Here is a 15,760-nt window from a genome sequence, read left to right as displayed (position 1 = left end):
GTCTAGGATGTTGGATAAGGTGGAGGTGATATGATCCTAAACTAGTCTCTCAAAGCGCTTCATGATGACCGAAGTCCGTGCTACGGGGCGATTGTCATTTAGTTCAGTTACCATTGCTTTCTTGGGTTCAGGAACAATGGTGGACATCTTGAAGCAGTTGGTGACGGCAGACTGGGATAGGGAGAGATTGAATATGTCCGTAAACACTCCAGCCAGCTGGTCTGCGCATGCTCTGAGGACGCGCTTAAGGATGCTGTCTGGGCCGGTAGCCTTGCGTGGGTTAACACGCTTAAATGTCTTACTCACGTTGACCACGGCGAACGAGAGCTCACCGTCCTCATGAGCGACGGTGTCCCTCATCAGTGGTGTTTGTATTTGTATTTTTGAGAGCCTTTAGAAGGCGTTTAGAGCAAGACGTCAGTGTCCACGACGTGTCTGGTTTTCCCTTTATAATCTGTGATCGTCTGGAGTCCCTGCCAAGTACGTCTCATGTCTGAGCTGTTGAATCGTGACTCCACTTTGTCTCTGTACTGACGTTTTGCCTGTTTCATTGCCTTACAGAGGGCACAACTGAACTGTTTGTAGTCGTCCATGTTCCCAGTCACGTTACCGTGGTTAAATGCAGTGGTTCACGCTTTTAGTTTTGCGTGAATGCTGCCATCTATCCACGGTTTTTGGTTTGGATAGGTTTTAATCATCACAGTGGGAACAACATCCCCAAGTTATTATATTATTATATATATATATATATATATATATATATATATATATATTTTTTTTTTTTACAGAATTGAACCATTTATCAAAAGGGCATAATTTATGGTTGCGTAGAACACACACACACACACACACACACACACACACACACACACACACACACACACACACACACACACACACACACACACACACACACACACACACACACACACACACACACACACACACACACACACACTCTCTCTCTCTTTGTCTATGATCCAATAGGGTTGGAGCTGACTTGGTGGCCCGGGAGTGTGTGTGTGTATTACATCCTTTTCTAACTCCCCGAAGGTCCAACACACAGGAACAAAAAGAGAGAGGAAGGCAAAGGACATGAAGTGGACGTAGGGCAGGTTAGAACCTGTCAGTTTCCTGACCCCACATCACAGAAGAGACCCTCATCATCCCAGCCATTATGATGTCACAATGCCATGGAACATTCTGACATCTCATTGTGATTGTGACATCACAATAACGATTAGTTCAGAGAGAAATTCATTCACCTCTCCATTGTGATGTCACAATAACAGATTATTGGCAAAATGACATAAAGATAATATTAACTATAATAATTTATTCAACTTTATTCCAAAGTGCTTGAAAAAGCAAAACAAACAAGAATGAAAAAATACGGATTTATGATAGAGAAGGTGTGGACTCTGATTTTTGGCCAGAGTTGAAAGTTGAGTGTTTCAAGCCTACAGCATATGGAACCACATGGCTTGAGCAGTGGGAAGAGGTCAACAGGGGGAGATGAGTAGGTCCTCCATTGGCAGGCAGCACAGTTCACTCTTCATTGAAGGCGCCTCACCAGCGCCTCGCCACCCCGCCGTTGACTCTCTGGTCTTGTAGAACGAGATGAAGTTAGTTTTTGACTTCTCTCTCACTCAGGATAATGATGACAGCCTGCTCATAACTTCGTAGGAAACCTGAGCAATGAAATCGTCCCTACCTGCTCGCCATGCATTGAAGTTCTCTTCATTGGGTCAGGAAGCTGTAGAAGTAACAAAACATAGGCTGAAGTATTCAAATCAAAATACACTAGCTAGCTAACCTGGTAGCATTGCTAGCTAGCTATCTTCAGAAAGATGATTTACCGTGAATTCACGGGCAGGAAACAAATAGATGCAGTCCAAACTTAATCTAGACACAATTGTCAATAATAAATAAAAAAACACTGAAAAATGATTAAATATTTACAAAATGTACAGGAGCTCTCTGCCTAGGCGACCTCACGGTGCTATAGCAACCATGGAACTTATTAAATAATCATTATTTATATTTATTATAATTTATTACATTTCTTTAGTGCTTTTCATAGAATCTCTAAGAGCTTCAAGAGCAAAACAAACAAACAAGTAATATATCATGACAGGTCAACCAATAGAGGCCAAGTCTTTGAAAGCTGCATCCTCTGAAGATAGAGAGGGTCAGTTCATGGCTTGAGGGGAGGGAGCTAGATAGAGGATGCTAGATGATATTGATGGAGTCTGCTGATAATCTTGTAGGAGGGCACGTCTGGGAACCAGCCTGAGTCTTACAGCCACTGGACTTCTCCTCTTCCAGTCTGCGTAACACCCACTTGGGTGATTCCTCAGCAGCTCTGGGCGCCAGAAAGATCACCACACAGAGTTCAGATGAATAGCCAGTCGTCCTCACTACGAGTCCTCTGCCTCAGCACTGCTCTGTTCCTCTGTCTTCCATTCCTCTCACGCTTCAGGCGACCCCTTATGTTCTCAAAAGATCAGGAATTGGCAGCCAGGTGAAACAAAAAAGACGGAATTGTGTCCAGATTCATAAAAAATATAAAAAAGATAGCTGGCCAAGCCAAAAAGTTTTAACCTGTCAGTCAATCTGCAAATTTGTGGCTTAAAAACACCAGATAAATGCATTAAAAACTCTCCGTTATCAAAAACAAAACAGCTGCTAAAAGAACACAATTAAAAACACCTAAAAATAACTAAATACGTGAACATTTATAGGAGCTCTTTGCTTAGGGCACCATGGCAACTATAGAACTATGTCAGAATTTAACAATGATTTCATTGTTTTAGCACTATGCTCAGAGTTCTAAAACTACGGCATGGGAAATGGTTCAAAACTACGGCATGGGAAATGGTTCAAAACTACGGCATGGGAAATGGTTCAAAACTTCGGCATGGGAAATGGTTGAAAACTACGGCATGGGAAATGGTTCAAAACTACGGCATGGGAAATGGTTCAAAAACTACGGCATGGGAAATGGTTCAACGCACCAATAAATCAGCACAACCTTTTTCAGCTTTTCATATTGGCGAGGTATTGGAGGTAAAATTGGGAGCATGTGTACTGTGCTAATGACGATGCAAAAAAGAGCAACGGAGAGCAATGTACAGTATGGTGAACTTAGCAAATGAGGCATGGGGGGGCCGCCATTTTGTGAGAGCTAGATGAGCAACGTTGGCAACAAATCAAGAACCATTGTCTTTGTCTGTACTCTGTTTCTTATGATTTCCTCTTCTTTATCACCTACATGGTAGTAAATTAATCCATCACAAAAACATTTTGATCCACATCTGTGTTTTTTCTGGACAGATTATAATAACTGGCATAAGTACTCTCTCTCTCTCTCTCTCTCTCTCTCTCTCTCTCTTCTCTCTCTCTCTCTCTCTCTCTCCTCTCTCTCTCTCTCTCTCTCTCTTCTCTCTCTCTCTCTCTCGCGCGCTCTCTCGCGCGCTCTCTCTCGCTCTTTCTCTCTCTCGCTCTTCCTCTCTCTCTCTCTCTCTCTCTCTCTCTCTCTCTCTCTCTCTCTCTCTCTGCTTAGTCATGCTTGGTGGTAACATGACACAGTGACTAATCTATTTCTCACCAGGCATTACGTTGCAGTCTAGTACAGGACAGTATGTCTGCTCCTCAGTACAACAACACGTAAACATAGCGATTCACCTGTGTGTGTGTGTTTTGCTGTAACTGGTGCTGCGGCCCTGTCCGACCAGCTTAGTGCCAGAGGAATGACTGGAATGTTGTTGTCCACACACACCACCCCCGCACGTGTTCATCTCTAACAACACTAACGGACACTGCTCCCTTCCATTTCCTCTCTCTCTCTCTCTCTCTCTCTCTCTCTCTCTCTCTCTCTCTCTCTCTCTCTCTCACTCTGTCTCTCTCTGTCTCTTTCTCTCTCTCTCTCTCTCTCTCTCTCTCTCACTCTGTCTCTCACTCTGTCTCTCTGTCTCTCTCTCTCTCTCTCTCTCTCCACCCCTCATCACTTCTTTATCTCTGCAGAGAACTAGTGACCTGCAGCAGTATTATCTAGAATGTACTGGAGCCAACAGAGAGTTCCTTTACATTTGTAAATATTTGTTTTGAACTATTTTTTTGCTAGCATAAATCCACTTCAATCAGTGTAGATGAAGGGGAGGAGACAGGTTAAATAAAGATTTGTAGGCTTCGAGAGAATTGAGACATGGATTGTATATGTGTGCCATTCAGTGTGTGAATGGGCAAGACAAAAGATTGAAATGCCTTTGGTAGTAGGTGTCAGGTGCTCCGCTTTAAGTGTGTCATTAATTGCAACGCTGCTGGGTTTTTCACTCTCAACAGTTTCCTGTGTGTATCAAGAATGGTCCACCACCCAAAGGACATCCAGCCAACTTGACACAACTGTGGGAAGCATCGGAGTCAACATGGGCCAGCATCCCTGTGGAACGCTTTCAACATTTTGTAGAGCATCCCCCGACGAATTGAGACTGTTCTGAGGGGAAAAGGGGGTGCAACTCAATATTAGGAAGGTGTCCCTAATGTTTTGTCCACTCAGTGTATATCGATCCACAGTGTTTTAAGACGGTCTAGTCAGACGGTTTGCGAAGACAATTGAGAGGTTAGCTAACTGGCTAGCTAGCTATTGTTTTTATTTGAACAAGATCAGAAGAATTGGCTTGGAGATGGCTTGTTGAAATTGAGTGGATCTCCCGAGTGGTTACTCCAAGGTGGACTTTTCCAGTAACTGACAGCAGTGAGCGTTTGGCGCCCTAGCGGTGCCTAGCTGGCATCACCCTGGTGGGTTCTGGAGGAGTAGTTTACCACTGAGCCTACAGAGAGGCTGGGGATGGCAAGGCCCTGATCAACGGCTCTGGACCTGTCTTCCTGATGTGTGTGTCCCTCCATCTGCTAACGAGCCGTGGACTGTGAGGCGGAGGAGTGATGGTGGAGTGGAGACAGGAATCCAGGCTGGTGGAGTTGGATGTTGTCTGGACATGCCCACCTCAGTGGTAGATCATTGTCCAGCCCCCACATGAACTATCATCAATAACTGAATTCTTGTTTTTTTGTTGTTTTTAAAGAGTCTTTTGAGATTCTTCATTTAATGAAAAGCGCTATATCAAATAAATGTATTATTATTATTTATCTTTGAGTTAAGCAGTTATTGTTATGTCACAATGGAGAGGTTATTTATCACAGGTTATTTGTTTTTTTGGTAACCCAGCACTGGGTAAATATTGGACAGAACACACTCTGGGTTATTTTGACTCAGCCATTTGGGCTGTGTGAATAACCCAACATGTTGGGATTACCCAACCCTGCCTTTGTCACGTCCTGACCAGTAAAAGGGGTTGTTTGTTATTGCAGTTTGGTCAGGGCGTGTCAGGGGGTGTTTGTTTAGTGTGTTTCGGGGTTTTGGTTTATGTTCTATGTTTTCTATTTCTATGTGGTTTTTCTAGTTTTTCTATTTCTATGTTGGGGTTTTGGAACGACCTCCAATTAGAGGAAGCTGGTTGTCGTTGCCTCTAATTGGAGGCCATATTTAAGTGGGTTAGTTTTCTCTTGTGTTTGTGGGTGGTTGATTCCTGTTTAGTCTGTGTACCTGATGGGACTGTTTCGTCATTTGTTTTGTTCAAGTGTTTTGTTTTTTTCCTTCGAATAAAAGAAGATGTTCAATATACCCGCTGCAGTTTGGTCCACTCCATACGACGAATGTGACAGAACCACCCACCAAAGTAGGACCAAGCAGCGGAGGAAGGAGCAGCAGGAAAGTTATTTGGAGTCGTGGACCTGGGAGGAGGTATTGGATGGTAAAGGACCATGGCACCAGGCTGGGGAGTACCGGCGCCCGAAGGAGGAGCTGGAGGCAGCAAAGGCTGAGCGACGGAGGTACAGGGCACTATATCCTCTATTTCAGGAGGTGAGGAGGCAGCCCCAAAAACTTTTTTTGGGGGGGGGGGCACACGGGGAGTTGGAGTAAGTCAGGCAATAGGCCTGAACCAACTCCTTGTGCTTATTATGGGGAGTGTTTGGCGTTGAGAGCGCAGTGCTATGCGGAAGCGCACACGGTCTCGCCCATCCCGCACGCACAGTCCGGTATGGTTAATACCAGCCCCCCGCAAGTGCCATGCTGGAGTGGGCATCCAGCCAGGGAGAAGTGCGCCGGCACAGCACATCTGGCCACCAGTTCGTCTCCAAGGCCCAGGCTACCCTGCGCCTGCTCTACGCACGGCAGCCATCATGCCTCAGCACAGCCCAGTTCGCCCTGTGCCAGCACTCCGCCCGTGCAGGGCTACGTTGACAATCCAGCCCAGGACGGGTTGTGCAGGCTGTGCGCTCCAAATCTCCAGTGCATATTTAAGACCCAGTGTATCCTGTTCCTGCTCCTCTCACTAGCCCTGAGGTGCGTGTCAGTAGTCTGGCACCTCCAAAGCCAGCCCCACGCATCTGGCCTTCAGTGCGCATGCCCAGTCCAGTACGTCCTGTTCCTGCTCCTCACACTAGCCCTGTGGTGCATGTCACGAGTCTGGCGCCTCCAAAGCCAGCCCCATGCATCAGGCCTTCAGTGCGCAGTCCCCGTCCAGAGCTTCCGGTGACAGTTCCCCGTCCAGAGCTTCCGGCGACAGTTCCCCGTCCAGAGCTTCCGGCGACAGTTCCCCGTCCAGAGCTTCCGGCGACAGTTCCCCATCCAGAGCTTCCGGCGACAGTTCCCCGTCCAGAGCTTCCGGCGACGGCCCACAGTCCGGAACCGCCAGAGACGGCCCACAGTCCGGAAACCGCCAGAGACGGCCCACAGTCCGGAACCGCCAGCGACGCTCCTCAGCCCTGAGTCTCCAGCGACGCTCCTCAGCCCTGAGTCTCCAGCGACGCACCTCAGCCCGAGGTCTCCAGCGACACACCTTAGCCCAGAGCCTTCAGCAGTGGTCTACAGCCATGAGCCTTCAAGGTTAGAATGGGGACTAAAGCCGGAGCCTGAGCCACCTCCGTAGTTGGAGGATTGGGGAGGGGGAGGTGTAGCACGGGAACCGTCAAGTGACGGTGGCCACCCTCCCTTCCCTCTCTTTAGTTTGGGGTTTTTGTGTTGTGAGTTTTTTGTTTCAGGTGCATTCGGTGTCTGCACCATTGGGGGGGGGGGGGGGGGGGGGTACTGTCACGTCCTGACCAGTAAAAGGGGTTGTTTGTTATTGTAGTTTGGTCAGGGCGTGGCAGGGGGTGTTTGTTTAGTGTGTTTCGGGGTTTTGGTTTATGTTCTATGTTTTCTATTTCTATGTGGTTTTTCTAGTTTTTCTATTTCTATGTTGGGGTTTTTGGAACGACCTCCAATTAGAGGAAGCTGGTTGTCGTTGCCTCTAATTGGAGGCCATGTTTAAGTGGGTTAGTTTTCTCTTGTGTTTGTGGGTGGTTGATTCCTGTTTAGTCTGTGTACCTGATGGGACTGTTTCGTCATTCGTTTTGTTCAAGTGTTTTGTTTTTTTTCTTCATTAAAAGAAGATGATAAATATAACCCGCTGCGTTTTGGTCCACATACAACGACGCTTGTGACAACCTTGCTCTTTTTAATGGAAACAACCCAACTCAGTGTCCCAATGCCTGTGACCCAGCATTTGTTAGACCTGTGTGATGTCACAATGGCTAGAGTGAAGAATGACCTGCTAAGAACTACTGTAGAGGTCATTATCATTCACATGTCACAATAAGGTGAAGAATGACCTGCTAAGAACTACTGTAGAGGTCATTATCATTCACATGTCACAATAAGGGTGAAGAATGACCTGCTAAGAACTACTGTAGAGCTCATTATCATTCACATGTCACAATAAGGTGGAAGAATGACCTGCTAAGAACTACTGTAGAGAGTCATTATCATTCACATGTCACAATAAGGTGAAGAATGACCTGCTAAGAACTACTGTAGAGGTCATTATCATTCACATGTCACAATAAGGTGAAGAATGACCTGCTAAGAACTACTGTAGAGCTCATTATCATTCACATGTCAACAATAAGGTGAAGAATGACCTGCTAAGAACTACTGTAGAGCTCATTATCATTTCACATGTCACAATAAGGTGAAGAATGACCTGCTAAGAACTACTGTAGAGGTCATTATCATTCACATGTCACAATAAGGTGAAGAATGACCTGCTAAGAACTACTGTAGAGGTCATTATCATTCACATGTCACAATAAGGTGAAGAATGACCTGCTAAGAACTACTGTAGAGCTCATTATCATTCACATGTCACAATAAGGTGAAGAATGACCTGCTAAGAACTACTGTAGAGCTCATTATCATTCACATGTCACAATAAGGTGAAGAATGACCTGCTAAGAACCGACTGCAGAGGTCATTATCATTCACATGTCACAATAAGGTGAAGAATGACCTGCTAAGAACGACTGTAGAGGTCATTATCATTCAACATGTCACAATAAGGTGAAGAATGTTCCATTTGCCTGGGGGAGGCCCCCAGCTCTGCTAAAACCATTGACAACTGCGTGCCGTTTTTCAAGGGGTTATTAAATACATGTTATAACTTTTTGATTATAAAATTATAATATCAAGGCAACTACAGATGTTGTGTAAAGTGTTGCCAGGTTGTGTAACTATATATTATACTGGTGTATTTCTGTCAGCTGTATCTACAGGTTGTAACTCGTAGTTTGGCTCTAGGACCACAAATGACTGGGGGGTAGTTCCAAATGGTCAAAAGTAGTGCATTACTTCCTACATAGGGCCCTGGTCAAAAGTAGTTCACCTATTTCCTACATAGGGTACCTACATAGGGCCCCTGGTCAAAAGTAGTGCACTACTTCCTACATAGGGCCCTGGTCAAAAGTAGTGCACTACTTCCTACATAGGGCCCTGGTCAAAAGTAGTGCACTACTTCCTACATAGGGCCCTGGTCAAAAGTAGTGCACTATTTCCTACATAGGGCCCTGGTCAAAAGTAGTGCACTACTTCCTACATAGGGCCCTGGTCAAAAGTAGTTCACTATTTCCTACATAGAGCCCTGGTCAAAAGTAGTGCACTATATAGGGAATAGGGACGCAACTTGGGAGTGTTTCTCATAGCTGTGTCTGACTCATGTATGTAACAAACAGTCCTTTATCATTGACAGCAAGTTTTGAACACACACACACACACACACACACACACACACACACACACACACACACACACACACACACACACACAAAGGAGAGCTAACAACGCCCCTCAAGTCGCTGTTCTGGTTTGTCTGCTCAGGACTTCAAGTGCAGTTGTTGAATAATCTACACTACTGGTAAGCAGAGAGAGAGAGGGATAGAGAGAGGAGATAGAGAGAGAGAGAGATGGATAGAGAAAGAGGGATAGACAGAGAGAGAGAGGAATAGAGAGAGGGATAGAGAGAGAGATGGAAAGAGAGAGAGAAAAGAGAGAGCGAGAGAGAGAGAGGGATAGAGAGAGAGAGAGAGAGAGAGGGATAGAGAGAGAGAGAGAGAGAGGGATAGAGAAAGAGAGAGAGAGAGAGGGAACGAGAAGAGAGGGATAGAGAAAGAGGGATAGAGAGAGAGAGAGCAGAGAGGGATAGAGAGACATAAAGAGAGAGAGAGGGATAGAGAGAGAGAGAGAGAGAGAGAGAGCGAGAGAGAGAGAGAGAGAGAGAGAGAGAGAGAGAGAGAGAGAGACAAAGAGAGAGAGAGGGATAGAGAAAGAGGGATAGAGAGACAAAGAGAGAGAGAGGGATAGAGAAAGAGGGCTAGAGAGACAAAGAGAGAGAGAGGGATAGAGAAAGAGGGCTAGAGAGACAAAGAGAGAGAGAGGGATAGAGAGACAAAGAGAGAGAGAGGGATAGAGAGAGAGAGAGAGGGATAGAGAGACATAAAGAGAGAGAGCGGGGATAGAGAGAGAGAGAGAGAGAGAGAGAGAGAGAGGGAGACATAAAGAGAGAGAGAGGGATAGAGAGACATAAAGAGAGAGAGAGGGATAGAGAAAGAGGGCTAGAGAGGACAAAGAGAGAGAGAGGGATAGAGAGACAAAGAGAGAGAGAGGGATAGAGAGAGAGAGAGAGGGATAGAGAGACATAAAGAGAGAGAGCGGGATAGAGAGAGAGAGAGAGAGAGAGAGAGAGAGGGAGACATAAAGAGAGAGAGAGGGATAGAGAGACATAAAGAGAGAGAGAGGGATAGAGAGAGAGAGAGGGACAGAGAGACATAAAGAGAGAGAGAGGGATATAGAGAGAGAGAGAGAGGGATAGAGAGACATAAAGAGAGAGAGAGGGATAGAGAGAGAGAGAGAGAGAGAGAGAGAGAGAGAGAGAGAGAGAGAGGGACAGAGAGACATAAAGAGAGAGAGAGGGATAGAGAGAGAGAGAGAGGGATAGAGAGACATAAAGAGAGAGAGAGGGATAGAGAGAGAGAGAGAGAGAGAGAGAGAGAGAGAGAGAGAGAGAGAGAGAGAGAGAGGATAAAGAGAGAGAGAGAGAGAGAGAAAAGTACAACGTATGTTGTTCTATGCTGCAGACCCTGTAGTTCAGGGTTGACCACCCCTGTAGTATGTCAGTCCCACATAAAATGTTCTGGACATTCTGTATGTTTCCCCCCTACTGAACGTGACCCGGTGTACTGGTGTATGATTGGTGGGTAGGAAGTCTCCAGTGAAGTCAACATATTGAACCCTTGGTAACCTTGGTAACCCCTGTGTGTGTAAAACAATTTCAGCATAGGAGGCAACCCTGATGAGAGACCTGAAGAGCACACACACACACTCACACTCACTCACACGCACACACACACACACACACACACACACACACACACACACACACACACACACACACACACACGACACACACACACACACACACACACACACACACACACACACACACACACACACACACACTAACTGCTCTTAAACGCTAGTAAACACTAAATGCATGCTTTCTCAATCGTTTGCTGCTGCACCCGCCCGCACCGACTAGCCATCACTACTCTGGACGGTTCTGACTTAGAATATGTGGACAACTACAAATACCTGGGTGTCTGGTTAGACTGTAAACTCTCCTTCCAGACTCACATTAAGCATCTCCAATCCAAAATCAAATCTAGAATCGGCTTCCTATTTCACAACAAAGCCTCCTTCACTAACGTCGCCAAACATACCCTCGTAAAACTGACTATCCTACCGATCCTCGACTTCGGCGATGTCATTTACAAAATAGCCTCCAACACTCTACTCAGCAAATTGGATGCAGTCTATCACAGTGTCATCTGTTTTTGTCACCAAAGCCCCATATACTACCCACCACTGCGACCTGTATGCTCTCGTTGGCTGGCCCTCGCTACATATTCGTCGCCAGACCCACTGGCTCCAGGTCATCTATAAGTCTATGCTAGGTAAAGCTCCGCCTTATCTCAGCTCACTGGTCATCATAGCAGCACCCACCCATAGTACGCTCTCCAGCAGGTATATCTCACTGGTCACCCACAAAGCCAATTCCTCCTTTGGCTGCCTTTCCTTCCAGTTCTCTGCTGCCAGTGACTGGAACGAACTGCAAAAATCGCTGAAGCTGGAGACTTATATCTCCCTCAATAACTTTAAACATCAGCTATCTTGAGCAGCTAATCGATCACTGCAGCTTTACATAGCCCATCTTTAAATAGCCCACCCAATCTACCTACCTCATCCCCATATTGTTTTTATTTACTGTTCTGCTCTTTTGCACACCAGTATCACTACTTGCACATCATCTGCTCATCTATCACTCCAGTGTTAATCTGCTAAATTGTAATTACTTTGCTACTATGGCCTATTTATTGCCTTACCTCCTCATGCTGTTTGCACACACTGTATATAGACTTTCTTTTTTTCTACTGTATTATTGACTGTACGCTTGTTTATTCCATGTGTAAAACTCTGTGTTGTTGTTTGTGTCGCACTGCTTTGCTTTATCTTGGCCAGGTCTCAGTTGTAAATGAAAACTTGTTCTCAACTGGCCTACCAGGTGTAACGGCCGTTGCAGAGAGTACACCAAGGCGCAGCGTGGTGAGTGCTCATCATGTATTTATTTGATCTGAACACTGAAACAAAAAACGACAGCCAAACAGTTCTGTCAGGAACATCAACTCTAAACAGAAATGAACCACCCACAAAACCAAGAGGAAAACAGGCTGCCTAAGTATGGCTCCCAATCAGAGACAACGATATACAGCTGTCCCTGATTGAGAACCATACCCAGCCAAAACAAAGAAATACAAAACATAGAAAAAAGGGACATAGAATGTCCACCCTAGTCACACCCTGGCCCTAACCAAAATAGAGAACAAAACCCTCTCTATGACCAGGGTGTGACACCAGGTTAAATAAAGGTAAAATAAAAAAATAGAAAACACACACACACACACACACACACACACACACACACACACACACACACACACACACACACACACACACACACACACACACACACACCACACACACACACACAATACACACACCGCCTCACCACTCAGTCTCTGTTACCCCAACTTGACCTCCAGCCTCTCTGTGATCTCCAGGGGGGCCTGCCTGACCCTGCTTCCCCAGCGCGGGCTCTCCCCTCTGGGGTGGCTGTGTGAGGAGAGCCTGGATCCTGGCTGCTGGGCTGTTGTGGCAGCGAGACTGTGGGTGCATCCCACACGGGACCCTATTCCCTATATAGTGCACTACTTTAGACCAGAGCCCTATTCCCTATATAGTGCACTACTTTAGACCAGAGCCCTATTCCCTATATAGTGCACTACTTTTGACCAGAGCCCTATTCCCTATATAGTGCACTACTGTTGACCAGAGCCCTATTCCCTATACAGTGAACTACTGTTGACCAGGGCCCTATTCCCTATATAGTGCACTACTTTAGACCAGAGCCCTATTCCCTATATAGTGTACTACTGTTGACCAGAGCCCTATTCCCTATATAGTGTACTACTGTTGACCAGGGCCCTATTCCCTATATAGTGCACTACTGTTGACCAGGGCCCTATTCCCTATATAGTGCACTACTGTTGACCAGGGCCCTATTCCCTATATAGTGTACTACTGTTGACCAGAGCCCTATTCCCTATATAGTGTACTACTGTTGACCAGAGCCCTATTCCCTAAAGTAGTGTACTATATAGGTAATAGGATGCCATTTGGGATGTAACCACTGTGTCTAAATGTTTAATGTGGCCTCGCGGTCCATTAGGAAATCGTGATAAAGACAGAATCAATGAAGCTGATATATTGACAACCCACAGGGAGAGAGAAAGAGAGAGAGAGATGGTGAGGGAGAGATAGGGTGAGATATATATATAGAGAGAGGGAGGGAGGGAGGGAGGGAGGGAGGGAGGGAGGGAGGGAGGGAGGGAGGGAGGGATGGGAGGGAGAAATGACCTGTCTAAGTACCCATGCTCCCCCACTCCAAGGGTGAGGTGGTGGGTTGCCTGTGTGTGGTATGAGAGGAAGGTGTGTGTGCTTGCCTGTGTGTGGTATGAGAGGAAGGTGTGTGTGCTTGCCTGTGTGTGTGAGGACATTGGTGAGGGGGTATTGGTGACTCATAGCCAGCATTATTTCCCTGCCTCTCACATATAAAGGCAGTGGTGTGGGAAGAAGTAACAGGCGTCGTGATCTCTGTCACACAGAAAGGAGACAAAGAGCGATGGAGAGAGAGAGAGAGAGACAGAGAGAGAGAGAGATGGAGAGCGAGAGAGACAGATAGAGAGAGAGATGGAGAGAGACATAGAGAGATAGAGAGAGATAATTTCTGGTCAAAAGTAGGGCTGTTTGGGACACAGTATGCTATGTGATCAGATCAGTTGTTATTGCGTAGAGATTCCCACAGCTGAAGGCTGTGAGTGAGACAGACAGAGCAACTTGATAGTGTAGAATGAAGTATTGAGAAAGTTTTAATCATTGAACAAACTTTTCTAGAGGAGGGAACATTGGTCATTTGAGGATAAATAGAGTCTTGGAAAGAAATAAAGAGACTAAGAGATGGATAGAGAGGGAATCTGAGGAGAAGAGGACAGGGTGGTGAAAATAACACTAAAGACAGCAGAGAGGGAGGAGAGAGAGGAGAGAGACAGAGAGAGAGAGAGAAACAGAGAGAGGAGAGAGGCAGATGAGAGAGAGGAGAAAGAGATAGAGAGAGAAAGAGAGAGAGAGGAGAGAGAAAGAGACAGAGAAAGAGAGAGAGACAGACAGAGAGAGAGAGAGACAGAGGAGAGAGAGACAGAGGAGAGAGAGGAGAGAGACAGAGAGAGAGACAGAGGAGAGAGAGAGAGACAGAGAGAGAGGGGAGAGAGACAGAGAAGAGAGAGAGAACAGAGAGAGGAGAGAGGCAGATGAGAGAGAGGAGAAAGAGATAGAGAGAAAGAGACAGAGAAAGAGTGAGAGACAGACAGAGAGAGGGAGAGAGGAGAGAGACAGAGAGAGAGAGAGACAGAGGAGAGAGAGGAGAGAGAGGAGAGAGACAGAGAGAGAGACAGAGGAGAGAGAGAGAGACAGAGAGAGAGGAGAGATAGGAGAGAGACAGAGAAATACACCACGGAAAAAGAAGGAACAGCACATTAGAAATCATCTCAATGTAATTGAAGAATCCATAGACTCTCACCACTTCTGGGAAAATTGGAAAACTCTAAACAAACAACAACACGAAGAATTATCTATCCAAATTGGAGATGTATGGGTAAACCACTTCTCCAATATTGTTGGCCCTGTAACAAAGAACAAACAGCAAAAACATATACATGATCAAATACAAATCGTAGAATCAACTATTAAAGACCTCCAGAACCCACTGGATTCTCCAATTACATTGAATGAATTACAGGACAAAATACAAACCCTCCAATCCAAAAAGGCCTGTGGGATTGATGGTATCCTCAATGAAATGATCAAATATACAGACAACAAATTCCAATTGGCTATACTTAAACTCTTTAACATCATCCTTAGCTCTGGCATCTTCCCCAATATTTGGAACCAAGGACTGATCACCCCAATCCACAAAAGGGGAGACAAATTTGATCCCAATAACTACTGTGGGATATGCGTCAACAGCAACCTTGGGAAAATCCTCTGCATTATCATTAACAGCAGACAATGTACTGAGCAAACGTCAAATTGGCTTTTTACCAAATTACCGTACAACAGACCACGTATTCACCCTGCACACCCTAATTGACAAACAAACAAACCAAAACAAAGGCAGTCTTCTCAAGCTTTGTTGATTTCAAAAAGCCTTTGACTCAATTTGTCATGAGGGTCTGCTATACAACTTGATGGAAAGTGGTGTTGGGGGAAAAACATGCAACATTATAAAATCCATGTACACAAACAACAAGTGTGCGGTTAAAATAGGCAAAAAACACACATTTCTTTCCACAGGGCTGGGGTGTGAGACAGGGATGCAGCTTAAGCCCCACCCTCTTCAACATATATATCAACGAATTGGCGAGGGCACTAGAACAGTCTGCAGCACCCAGCCTCACCCTAATAGAATCTGAAGTCAAAAATCTACTGTTTGCTGATGATCTGGTGCTTCTGTTTCAAACCAAGGAGGGCCTACAGCAGCACCTAGATCTTCTGCACAGATTCTGCTAGACCTGGGCCCTGACAGTAAATCTCAGTAAGACCAAAATAATGGTGTTCCCAACAAAGGTCCAGTCGCCAGGACCACAAATACAAATTCTATCTAGACACCATTGCCCTAGAGCACACAAAAAACTATACATACCTCGGCCTAAA

Source organism: Salmo salar, chromosome 04, assembly GCF_965601325.2.
Source record: "Salmo salar chromosome 04, fSalSal1, whole genome shotgun sequence".
Lineage (NCBI taxonomy): Eukaryota > Metazoa > Chordata > Actinopteri > Salmoniformes > Salmonidae > Salmo > Salmo salar.
This window is presented reverse-complemented; position numbering follows the sequence as displayed.